The sequence below is a fragment of the Chenopodium quinoa genome, unplaced genomic scaffold (assembly GCF_001683475.1).
Source record: "Chenopodium quinoa cultivar QQ74 unplaced genomic scaffold, ASM168347v1, whole genome shotgun sequence".
Lineage (NCBI taxonomy): Eukaryota > Viridiplantae > Streptophyta > Magnoliopsida > Caryophyllales > Amaranthaceae > Chenopodium > Chenopodium quinoa.
The window spans coordinates 181,621-195,074 of record NW_018744878.1 but is presented as its reverse complement, the minus strand read 5'-3'; the positions used below and the strand labels follow the sequence as shown (position 1 = coordinate 195,074).

The following is a 13,454-nucleotide window of genomic DNA, read 5'->3' as shown; positions in this document are numbered from 1 at the left end:
AAATGCAGACTACTTGAATGTAGAAGGATCATAAAATCATGAAAATTTTGCGAACAACTATTGCAAAAGTTTCAACTTTTATGAACAACTACCTTTATTTTTTTTTTTTTCAAACAACTACCACAAATTTTGTATTTGTTTTGTTACCACTACCAGTTAACGAGGGACGTTTGCTTGCCGTATATGGGGCCCACCTTTTGTCCTTTTCCCTTCAACTATCGATCTCTCCTTTATATTAACGATCTTCCCCCTAATTAGATACTCTCTGTTTCTTTGAATGTTTGTCTTTGGAAAATTTCAGGGCATAGGTGAAATTGCTCACCTAAAAATCGAATTCAAGCTATTAGGATTGAAAAAACAAGTAATATTCGTTCATTTTCTTAATCTTTCTTATGATTTCTGGTTAATTGTTAATTTATTTGTGTATTGAATGAATTAGGGTGGCCTCACATGCGGCAAGGAAACGTCCATCGTTAACTGGTAGTAGGGGTGGCAATATCATCCAAACCCGATGGATAACCATCCACCCGATCCAAATATATGGATGAACCCGAACTTAACCCTACAAGAAAATAACCTTTTCGTAACTATTTTATTAACCTTTAGTATCGATTGTAATTGCAACAAAAAGCTTTCCCAACGAATGGTCATTCGATACAATATCCCCCGTTGTCTTAGCCTTTAGTAGTGGTTTTCAATATCGCTGGGGTTGGCCTCAATAATCGATACAAAAAACTACATCCAATTGTGGTGATTATTGTAGCGATTACAATCGCTATAAATGTTTAACTCATTTTCTTCAAAAAAAAAAAAAAAAGATTTCCCAACGAATGGTCATTCGATACAATATCCCCCGTTGCCTTAGCCTTTAGTAGTGGTTTTCAATATCGCTGGGGTTGGCTTCAATAATCGATACGAAAACCTACATCCAATTGTGGTGATTATTGTAGCGATTGCAATCGCTATAAATGTTTAACTCATTTTCTTCATAAAAAAAAAAACCCCGTTGCAACAAAAAAAAAAACATGCGCATGATCTTTACAAGATTCGAACATGCAACCTCAAACTCTTATATTATATGTTTCACCAATAAGCTATGACATATTTTATGTATTCTTTGTCAAACAATATTTATATATCTAGTGTTGAAAAGGCTTTTCGTATCGATTTTTAGGATTTAGTGGCGATTGTAAATGATACGATTTCTCAAAATTATATAAATATGTAAAAATAGTGTGGATATGTATTATTATGTTTTCCGTATCGATTTTATATGGGAAAACCATGGCGATTGTAAAAATGATACGACATCCTTAATTATTTCACAAACATACTTGCATATTGTAGTGAATGTACAATCGCTATGAAATAATCGCTACGAAAAGAGATTTTTCTTGTAGTGTAAGCGGATGACGGATGGATGATGGATGCATGGATCGGGTGACGGATCGGGTCGGATACGGATGATGATACATCCAACCCATCACCCGATCCATCGCCCGACGACCCATCCATCCACCCGTTAAATTTATATATAAAAAAAAAATAAAAAAAATATCCTTTTTAATAATTTAATGTCTATTGTAGTGTTAGGAATTGACATTTGTTTTAATTTACTTAAAAGGAACAAGTATTAGAAAGATGTATCAAAGTTTTAATAAAATTGATCACTTTTTTTAATCATGAAAAAGAAAAGTTATATTTATATATTTATTTCACCCGAATTATCACTCGATCCACCCGATTCATCCATGGATGACGGATGGATCGAATGTGGATGAAAAAAAAATTAGGTGATGGATGGGTCGGGTGATGGATGGATCGTTGGTACGGTGGATGGAGGCGAATGAAGCATCACCCGACCCACCTCCGATCCATTGCCATCTCTAACTGGTAGTGTTATAAAAATAAATACAAAATTTGTGGTAGTTGTTCGCAAAAAAAAAAAAAAACAAAAAATAAAAAAATAATGGTAGTTGTTTAGTTGTTCTCAAAATTTCCTAAAATCATTCAAAATTATTCAATAGTACTGAAGTTTTTATTCCCAAACATAGAGATCAGACAAGTTGAATGCTTAGTAGCATAATAATCAAGAGTATATTGTAAGTGGCATGAGTTAATTTGGTTGTTTAATCATACATTTGAGACTATATATATAGTTGGTCCACATATCTTGGAACATGGACAATGGAAATTAGAGCATCCTATTGAGATAGAACCAGTACCAGATAAATCATGATTTCATGATTAAAAGCAAAGACTTCATATATATGCAAGGGAACTCAGCAACTAAGCTACATCGGATGCAAGTTGTCATAATGATTTGATTAGTAAGTCCATAATTCTTAGACATTAAGTCCTTGATAATAAAGGATTTTTGCTAGCTGCTTAGCGAATCCCCCCATCTAGGACGATAAAAGGACTTAGAATTGAACCTCGGAACATCTAATGGAAAAGCAGTATGAACAAATGGAGTAATATCATTAACAGAATAGATTTAAAAAAAAAAAAGAGCAAAAAAGAAAGAAAGATAAAATCAAGCCATCACAAGAATTCATTTCATCATATAGAAGCAAGTAATATGTATTCTATATATAAAAAGCGAGTTTTGTAGCAAAAGGAGTTATTCTATCGAATTACAAACGTATGGCAAATTTCTTGGCATTCAAGTCGTAAGGAATTAACAAGCAGCAATTATACAGTTGAGTTAGCATACCAAAGCAAATGCATAAGATATTCTTATCTAACATAAAAATCTATAAGCAAGGAAATTTAAATTGTAATGTGACACTATGTTGGTTCTTGTACCCAGACAAGTTGTAGGCAGTCGTACCTTTTATGTAGTATGTAGTCAGTCGTACGTTATATGTTTGCTTGAATATTGAATTGTTTTTTGGTAAAACAGAAGTAGCGCCAAAAAATGTCACTCGACGATGGCCTACAATTGACATGCTTTTCAATTTTGATGTTGGTTCTTCAAATTCGGAAGTTGAATATCGACATCTTTGTATGCATCATCCTCCCTTGCAAACGGACCAACCAAATCCAAAATCACAAGAGATTGACAGTTAAGCAAACAAACAGGTATCGGAAATAGTATACTGCTAATGACTTGTAGCACTTTTTGACGGAAAGTATCTTCGTGATTATGCGAGTAGTTTAGGACCTCAAGTTTCGGGGAAGTCAGATGTCTTAGGATGTAACTGAGTTTGAATGTACTAATAGTGCAGAATTCAAGGCGAGTGACGCCAGTCCAGAGGTGGCACCAACGGTGGGATAAGACGGAGGTTGAAATGGCGGATTTGATTGGGAGGCGAGAGAGGATTTCAGTGAGGATATCGTCTGGAAGTGAGCTCAATCGATCTTGGCCTCGGCCCAACTCCATTTATATGCAATTTTGATCACTCTCTCTAAAGATTTGGCTTTCTTGTTAATTTCAAAGGCCAGGTTGTTTTTGTTCGACAGTTCGAGCATATACATCTATATATATACGATTTAGATGAACAAACGAATATTGAGGCTTTATATGGAGTAATCCTAATCCTAAGTAAATACAGAGTACTAAGTACGAGTACCTTCTATTTTCAAATAATCGAATTTGTGAAAATAATATTTAAGAATTTTATTACTGATAAACTTTCTATATTTTCAATATAGTTGAGAGAAGTGATAACTTCATAACTATGATAAACTTTCTATATTTTCAAATTTCAATATATACCTTATATCGTATAAAAGATACAAGACAGTAGCTGCTCCGTCCCAACCTGCGAGAAATGCTCAAGATTGTACAATTGGAACATTTTCAAGTCGATGACTAGCTGAGAAGACAAGCTTAAAAGAAGAAAGAAATATCCGGATCTACCTTCATCCATAACAAACTGTGTTAACAATAAACACCGTATCATCAAATCACGAATATAAAGTATTCATCAAGTTTGCAAGGAACTAATTAAATGACTTGACAATCTTTTGTTCAAAATTTACCATAGTTTCTCTCTCGTAATATGGAATGTAAATAATGAATCAAGTAATAATAATAACAAATCAATCTTTTAAACAACAAGTACCACTACATGTATCGAGAGGAGAATCATTTTGATTTTTTATAACTCATGTATTTTGACCGGGTGTATGATGAAATTTTCACACAACAAGTACCACTACATGGAAAAGGAAGAAGTTAAGATTGAATTTTCACCTGATCACAAGATATTACTAGTAGCATTGAATGTGGGATTATTTACAAGTCTCTCTATGAATTGAAGCTCCCTGCAACTCAACAAGGCTGACGATACCAATTTTATTTGGAATGCCATGAGCTACGAAGCCATGAGATATCATTAAATGGTCCTTGTTCTAAGTTGTATATCACCATGTTCTCATTTATACTACTTTTCATTCATCACCAGCATCAAATATTATCCTCCTGTAAACAAATTGGCCAAAAACGCAAATCAAAGTCCTTGAAAGAGATGTAATTCCTTTAAAAGTTGTTCATCATCACAAACTTAGAATTGCAACAAGCTTATTCATGTCATTTGGCTATCGTAGGAGACTACAATTACAAAAATAATTTTGATTTGTTACACTAATTTCACACCACAGATGAAAAAATTGAATATAGTTTACCTGATCACAATGTAACTAGATAGACTATATACGCCTCTTACACGAATACACTTATACTTTGAATGAAATCAATCCCAATAGCCAGGACCTTCGATATTAATGTTAGGGATGTGTTGAATGTGGGGCCAATCCTCTCCAATTGATTCTTGGCATCTTTCTTTTAGGCGTGCTGAGCAACGAAGTCGAAGTTCCCTGAGGGAGGTGAGTTTGGACATCCAACTCGGCATTGATTCTGCTTTGCAATTCCAAATTGTAAATGATTCAAGGGCAGTAAAGTAGCTTATCTGATAGGGCATCTTAGAGACATACATTAATGTCAAGGAACGGAGGGAGTGCCAAAACGGAACCTCTCCACTCTGTATTTATAGCGAACCAAGCCATGGCCCGTTGTCTATCTTAACCTCCCTAATATTGGAGTGAATGTTGATGATTTTCAATTTATCATTGAAATCGATTAATTGTAGGCTTTCCAATGCAGGACACTTCAGAATACCAGTCAGGTTTGGGCAATATTTTAGGAATAATATTTTCAAATGAGGAAGCCTTATTTGTCCCAAATTCTGCAGATTCCAACAACAATAAAATTCCATCTGAACAAGATTGGGGAGAAAGGTTGCCAGGTTATCTTCCTTTGGCCACCGCGGCAATCTCATACCTTGATATCTATTCAGATAAAACTCCCTGAGATTAGAGTTAAGTGGCTGCAACATTTCCATCATTGCTTCATCATACTCCTTCCTTCCCACTGCCTCCTTATCCCAATTAAAATATAATTCTACTCTTCTGAGATGTTCCTTGTTACCCAGGCACCCTCCTTCCCTACCTCCATTTATTTTATAAGTGTTCGCACTTGTTTTCCTAAACAGGATATGAACAGAAAGTTTACCTGTCAGGTTTCTTAGCGCTTTAAGATCTTCCAGCTCGTCAAACAAGCTGTTCATACTTGAGCCCACGATAAACCAAGTAAGAGTGTGAAGGCAAGTCAACCTACTTATACCCCTGGGCATATACACTAGATCAAAACAATGGTGTAAATCCAAGACCCTCAACTTAACCAGCTTCCTCAAATCTTTTGGAAACTCCTTCAAATAACAACAATAATGTAAGTCTAAAGTTTGGAGATTATATAGTTTTGTAATTGATCCTGGAAGAACTTCCAGCTGCCTATTGTTTGAGAGGTCTAAATACCTCAAATGTATAAGTTCACCTATTGAGCCCGGCACACTCCTGATATATGACCAACTCAAGTCCAAAACCCTTAAATACTTCCAATTTGCTGCTAATGCATCCGCACAAGGCTGCTCCATCTTGGAAGACTCAGACAATAATTCAAAATGAAGAAATGACCGTATGTGGGTCTTACTGCAAACATAATTTGAAGGTATACCTTGTACAGCGAAATGTCGTACTTTTTTGTGCATATCTCCGTTCATGTTTTTTATACAGCAAATCTCCTTTCCCACAACTTCTTGAGCAACATCATGCATTAAATCATGTACCTTACATGACATAATATTACCATCTTCATCTTTTCTCACGTCTTGGAAAAAACATCTCCGCAATAAGATCGAGAAGTATTCCTCTGCAAGATCTTCCGGGCTCATAGGACCATCAAATGGGATGTAGCCATTTGCCATCCAAAGCCTTATCAATGTATCCTTCATCATCTCATAATCTTTAGGAAAAATTGCGCAGTATTCAAAACAAGCCTTTATGGGAGATTCAAGCTTATAGTAGCTAAGCTTCAATATAGGAATAATGCTAATTTGGCTTTCTTTAACTTCTACTAATCTCAGCTTTTGAATTGAAAGCCACTTATTTTTTTCTTGCCCATAGAGAAGACTTCCCATCACTCTAATTGCAAGAGGGACGTTACCACATTTCTCTACAATATCTTCACCAATCTTGATCAAGTCTTCAGGAGGGTTTGAGGGTTGTGATCGAAATGCTACTCTTTTAAATAAACACACTGAATCTTCCTTTGACAAGCCATTTAGCTCGTGCCTTAGACCATCTTCTATGATTTCCGCAGTTCGACGTGAACGTGTTGTAACCACAATCCAACTTCCTTTCTTACCTCCCTTCAAATACTGTGTCAATGCATTCCATTGCTCACAACTTTCAGTCCACACATCATCTAAGACAAGCAAATATTTATTCTCAGCAAGTTTTTTTCGAAGTTGGTTTTGCAACATATCCATGGTGGAGCCCTCATCCTTCTTATGACCCGTAGCTAATAGGATCTTATCAAGAATCCCTCGCACATCCAGCACCTCCTGATTTTCATCAGCAACACAAGTCCACAACTTTAACGAGAATGCAGTTGTGACTCTTGCATCGTTATACACAAGTTGGGCAAGTGCTGTTTTTCCCAATCCACCAATCCCCACAATTGAAAGGAAAGAAACATTATCCTGGACATTAGAACCAAGCAACACACCTAAAATCTTCTCCAAATCAAGCTCTCTTCCAATAATATCAGCCTCATACACATAAGAGCTTGTCTCAAGCCTTCGATCCTTAATAGGATTAGGATCAATGCTCAAGCTGAACCGCTTATCATACGCAATAGCATCCAACTTATTCTTGATCTTCTTAACCTCTTGAGTCATATTGTAAGCTTTACCAAACTTGGTAAAAAGAGAAAGCACACGAACCTTGATACCCTTGGTGAGCTGCTTACGCTCAGCAAGAGTGACAAACTCATCAAAGAGATCATCGGCTTCATAAACTGCATCCTTGAGTTCTTCAATATAGACCTTTTCTTGTTCGGACAACACTTGCTTGGACTCAGCGTCCTTGAGCACAGCTTCAATTCTTACGACGGTGGCACGGAGTTGATCAAGTTTGGATTTGTAGTCAGCAGTAGAGCATAGCTCTTTGAGCTGAGAACACTGCAGCGCTGCAAACAAAGTTTGAGCAACAGACATGGCTGTTCCAACGTCCATTTTTGGCAGCAAGAACTTTCAGAGAGTGAGAATGAGGTTTGTGATGGAAAGAGAGAATGAGGAGTGAGTGACTGAGTGATAGGAAATTTTTGGAGAATGAGAAAATGAATTTTGTGATAGAAAGAGAAAGAGAGCAAATAAATGTAATCTATTCCTAGAATTTTATAAAGTTGGCTAACTTTTAAATTCGACCAACATTTAATCGTACAACTTATCGACACATACGAGATAGAAATCACAAACTCTAATAATGTGATTTTAATTATACTATGGTGTTGAGCACCAAAATTAAAGAACACTAAACATTATTAAAGTAAAGTTTAGGTCCCAATATAAAAGAAAACTTAATGGTTTGCTGAGGTGTTGTAGGAATAATGGTGTTAGTAATCCACCCCGACATGATATCCGCATATCATGGCTAGGATTTACTCAAAAGCAAGCTAAGGTTGTTTAAATAATGCAATGTTTTTGTTTTCCAGTTGTTTAAATAACTTGGTTACGATGAATCTTTTACTAAATAATCTGGGTCTACATTGAATGGCTCAACTATGATATGGGTGACGATATTTGTATTTTATAACCTTATAGGATTGAAATATGGAATGGCTGTCTCTTACTAATTGTCGTATAATACAAGTGGCTGATCACGTGCAAATATGGTTCAACCTTCAACGTGAGCCTTGTCTTTCTCTAATATGTTGTGATTTAAAAAATACAGAGTAACATAAAAAGAATGAAATACTAGCTAGCTACAACGCGTGCTATAACATGTGATTACGAATTTGAACATGCTGCATCAATTAAACAATAAAGTCCAACCAAGTTCACTTTTATTACTACGTATAAAAGATATAAAGAGTAAAGACTAAAGAAAAATCATACGCAAGTCCAAAAATGGTGGATCATCAAGAGGATAAGGCGAGCTTGGCAACTTCATAATCTCCCTTAGCTTGTTGTTTGGTTAATGACTAAAACTAATCACACAATTAAAGCCTTTTCGACGAAGAAAACAGTAATGATCAATACTGAACTCGGTAGCAAATGCTTAACCATGAAAGAAATGGAAAGCGGATGTGAATGAGTTAATCATAAACTTCGTAATGTATTGGGAGTTATTCAATAACATGAACTCATTATAATGTACCAAGATCAACTAAATTATAAGTATAAAGCATACAAAATTAAAAGAAATTTAAAAGTACCTGAAGCTTGGTTGCAAATATTGTTGTTTTGTCGAACAGTTGGTGTGCATTATATATGAAATTTTGTGAGAATTGGGAAAGTATGAGTGAATTGAGGTTGGTTTTAATGATTTGAGGCAAGAAGGAAATGCAAAGTCAGTTGGAGTGAGTACTACGATCTGGGAGAATAAACAGGACAAGAAAAGGTTTTTTTTTTTTTTTTTTTTTTTTTTTTTGGGAGGAGACAACAAAGAGATTAATGTTTGCATTTTCATAATGTTACCCTTTTAGTCTCAAACCCATTCTCGATTTATGAACGATTTCGTTCCCCCAACTTACTTAAAATAAATGATTCTCTATTTGCGTCGGTTTAAAAACTAAATTTTATCATATTGTTCACGTAGGATTGGTGGTAGTTTTTTTTGTTTAGTGAAGAACCGTTAACGGTAATAGTTATTCTATACAATAAAACCGCTATCATCGTTAGCGATACTTCAAGAAAAAAAATATAACAAAGTTACCACCAATCCTACGTGGATAATATGGTGTAAATTAGCTTTAAATCCAATGCAAATAGAAAATAATTTTTTCTTTAAGCAATTATAGGGAAAATCGTTCCTTGATTTTTTGAATACAAAATAGAAATCTGAAAGAAACATAATGAGTAAATCTTTATTTTATCTATTAAAAAGCGTTAACGATACAAAATATATGTTTTTTTTCTTGAAAAAAAACGATACAAAATATATGTGATGTCATCATGTGTCATTCTTTTTATCTTTTAAAGCATTTATAAATATTTGACCTTACTACTATTCTGCTTGTTTATCCTACAAAATCATAGTTAGCTTGGAAAAGTTGATTAGTGCTTTCTAATTAATTTAACATAAGATTGTGATATTTTTTTTTTAGTTTAACTTAAACTACTTTTAAGTTAAGTTTACATAAGAAATGACATCCCTTTAAAAAAATTAAAAAAATTGTGACGTTTATTTTAGTTAAGTTTACAATTTACACACCAATTTCATCAATCTACTAGCAAAATGAATATTGCAAGTTATATTTATGTTTTCAACAAACTAAGGGTCTGTTCTCATACGATAATTTTCAGTTCAGTTCAGTTTCTAATTTCCTTCTCTTATAAAATATTCAATCCAATTCAGTTCAATTCAGTTTTAATAAGTTTAGTTCAGTTCAGTGTAGCTCATTTCAATCAATGAGAACAGGGCCCTAAGGCTACTAAGTTGATTGCTCATACTGCAAGTTATATTTATGATTTCAACAAACTATGGCTACTAAGTTGATTGTCGAATCCTGTCAAAAAAAAATGTTTTTATTGCATCCAGGATTTAGGGAATGGGGGTATGAAATTACGTTTAATAAAAAAAACAAATTACAAAATACAAGGTAAAATGTGCGTAATAATTTTTTCCTAATTAAATTTTGAGTTAATAAATCATTTAATTATTGTATTAATATTTGCGTGTACTAAATACGTCTATACACCCTATCTTCGAACAATAAGGGTTATAATTAAGTTATAAATATGTGGGAAAAAAAGAAAACAAAAATCATCCAAGAGACCTATTATTTGTAACAGTAGATCTCTTTATAAGAAGGGCTAATGTTCGTGGAAAATATAAACAATATCACTTAAGATACCTGTTTTTGTAACAATAGCTCTCTTTGACCAAAAGTACTAGTCTGGCGCTTCTGGCGTGGAAGATATTAAAAATCACCTAAGAGACCAGATTTTTACATAGGCAAACTCTTTAATTTAACATAAAAAGGCGGACTAATTAGGTGTTGCGGCAAAGTACATAACAGGGCTGGATCAAATAAAAGTCGAGCAGACACGGTGTGCAAACAATATAAATCATTTAGGATTTGCTGATCAATCTAATATTGACACTGAATCAATTATCAAGCCATATCCAAAGTTACTAAATTCTTAGATGACAATCATTTTCAGGTTGAGCAGGACAAATAATGCACCCAAGTTTGTACACTGCACAAATTAAATGAGCAAACAAAAATAGTGAATAGGTTAGAATTTTGGAAGGCTTCTGCTAATTATTTGATTTAAAATATGTAAGCGTTGTACAATAGAGCCGAAGTTGTATACTTCTTTAGACGAAAACAGAAGAAAGATTGCTCTCCTGTTTATTTGATGAGAAATATGTACGGGTTGTACATTAGCACCCGAGATATATTTGAAACTTGAATCCTGTAACTCTGATTAGTCAAATAAAACTGAAATATGCTGAAAATGTAGCACTAATGCTGAAACAGAACCACATACAGAGTTACAGTTGACACTAAAATAGTGTAGTTGCTTTGTTCTCTTTTATTGTTGAGAATATAAATTGTGAATCATGACCAAGGAAGCACATTCGCGCATATAATAGTATGGAAGGTCATTGAAGTAACACCTAATTTTTGGGTAAGAAACATTGCGGATGACCAATTTACCTTCTAATTGTTGAGCTGATCTGATAACTGAATTTGGTGCGCGAGCTAAGTAAAGCAGCAAAATTTTGATGCTAGTTGACTCTTTATAGTACAGCAAGCCCCTTTTAGATATTTGTAAGAGTGACAAAAGTAGAATCAACAAATTCTTAATGAGAAGCCAAAGTCCAGGAAAGTAAGGGAAAATCAGAGTGCTTATGTGAGAGTTCAAAACGAGTACGAAAGTCAGGAAACATAGCGTGATTAAACTGGAATCTAGCAGATTCTTCTTTGGATTTTAAGAGAAATGAATAATGATAAACAGATAATTTAAACAGATTACTTTGTGGAAAGAAAATTTTGTAAGAGAAATTATTTTGATATTTAAATTGCATTATTACAGCTCTATATATAGTACAACATTCAGGAATAAAATTTACAAGCTTAACAGATTTTTCTGAGCTGGACTATACAACTGCCTTAATCAATGCAGAAGCAAATGAGTTATTCTTTCATGTGATGCTGATGACTAGTGACGATCACCGAAAGCAGCAGAATTAACGATAGCAGGAGCAGCAGCATGACCAACAACAGCAGCAGCAGCAGCAGTAAGAAGGTATCACCATGGCAAGCCATCCTCAAAGTCCTACTTTCTCTTCTATTAAAAGCCATATAATGACGGTCATATCTACAGTACAGAAGATGCTCCAAACCTTCAGAAATGCTCTAGTTTGGGGAATTTAGAAATTAGTGCCTCTATTAAAAGAGAAACAGTATCTATTAAAAGTGAGATATGCAACAACAAAAAGAAGTCATTTCATTAAATAGGTGACGGGCATTATTCAGCTGTGTTGTACAGAGGAAATGAGAATACAGAAAACAAGGATTGATTGATTGAGTTCTCTTCATTTACAATTAACAGAGAAACTAATAAAATGTGATTGCAATGTGATCTGAGGATGTGTTGGATGAGCCGATGATCTGAGGGGCCAGTCCTCTCCAGTTGATTGTTGGCATCTTTCTTTCAGATGGTTGGGGAGTCGAAGTTCCTTAGAGATCGAGGTGAGACTTGATATCCATTTATATCAAGGGCTTGGAGGGCAGTCAAGTACTGCATCCAATTTGGGCCTTTGTGCATTTCTCTCTCCCAACTATTATTATGTATTGTCAAGGAGCGGAGGGATTGACAAAAGGAATACTTTCCCTCTACTTCTGATTTACTCAGACTTTTACAGTTATAAATTCGCAAATCCTCCAGTGTAGAGAGATGCTCTAATCCTTCAGTAACTATACTCTTCAAATTGTAGCAATTCTCAATTTTCAAGTATTTAAGCGAAGATGAACAGCAACGGAACACCTCCCTAGCTTCTCCCAAACTCTCCACTTTCTTGTCCCCATTTATGACAAGCTTCGAACCATCACGAAAAGTGTTCATGGGCAGTAAATTCAGCCATGCGACGTTGTCTACTGTAATCTCCCTTAATTTGGGACCAATGTCATCAGATGAGTCCACTGATACTGGTAAAATTTTCAATCTTTCATTGAATACAAATAAATGTAGGTATTCCAAGGCAGGACACTCTGGAATAACTGTTAGGTTTGGGCAACAACGCACTCCTAATTTTTTCAATTGAGGAAGCTTTGATTGTCCCAAATATGGCAATTTTGGACAATTTACCAATAACAAATGAATAAGATTAGGGAGAAAGGTTGTCAAGTTATCTTCCCTGGTCCATTGTCGCATTCTCGCACCTTTATATCCCCACACATCCAAACTCATGAGATTAGAATGTGGCTGCAACACTTCCATCAGTGCTTCATCATTCTTCTCCCTTTCATCTTCCTTGTATCGAAATCATAGTACATATTACCAAAATTAAACCTCACACTTTTGAGATGTTCCTTATTCCGCAGGCAGCCTCCTTCTTTTCCACCATTTATCTTATAACCACTTGCACTTGTCTTTATATATTGCATATTTACATTAAGATAACCTTTTAGGCTTCTAAGAGCTTTTAGATTTTCCAGCCCATCAAACACCTCTTTCTTACTTGAACTTGTATCTCCCACCGCAAACCAATTAAGAGTGTGAAGACAAGTCAGGTTACCCATGTCTCTTGGCATATACCTAAGCTTATGACAAAAGTTTAAATCTAAGACCCTCAGCTTAACCAGCTTCGTCAAATCTTTTGGTAACTTTCAAATCTCTACAGCAAAATAAGATTAAAGTTTGAAGATTACCTAG

General features: G+C 34.8%; 1 long non-coding RNA gene across 1 annotated transcript; it reads right to left on the bottom strand.

The window, feature by feature from the left end:
- Positions 1-4,084: 4,084 nt before the first annotated feature.
- On the bottom strand, positions 4,085-8,899 carry LOC110705356. The gene is made up of 2 exons (XR_002508068.1): positions 8,783-8,899; positions 4,085-4,429 (listed from the first exon to the last, which is right to left on the bottom strand). It is a non-coding gene; the product is annotated as an uncharacterized LOC110705356 (long non-coding RNA).
- Between the last annotated feature and the right edge of the window lie 4,555 nt (positions 8,900-13,454).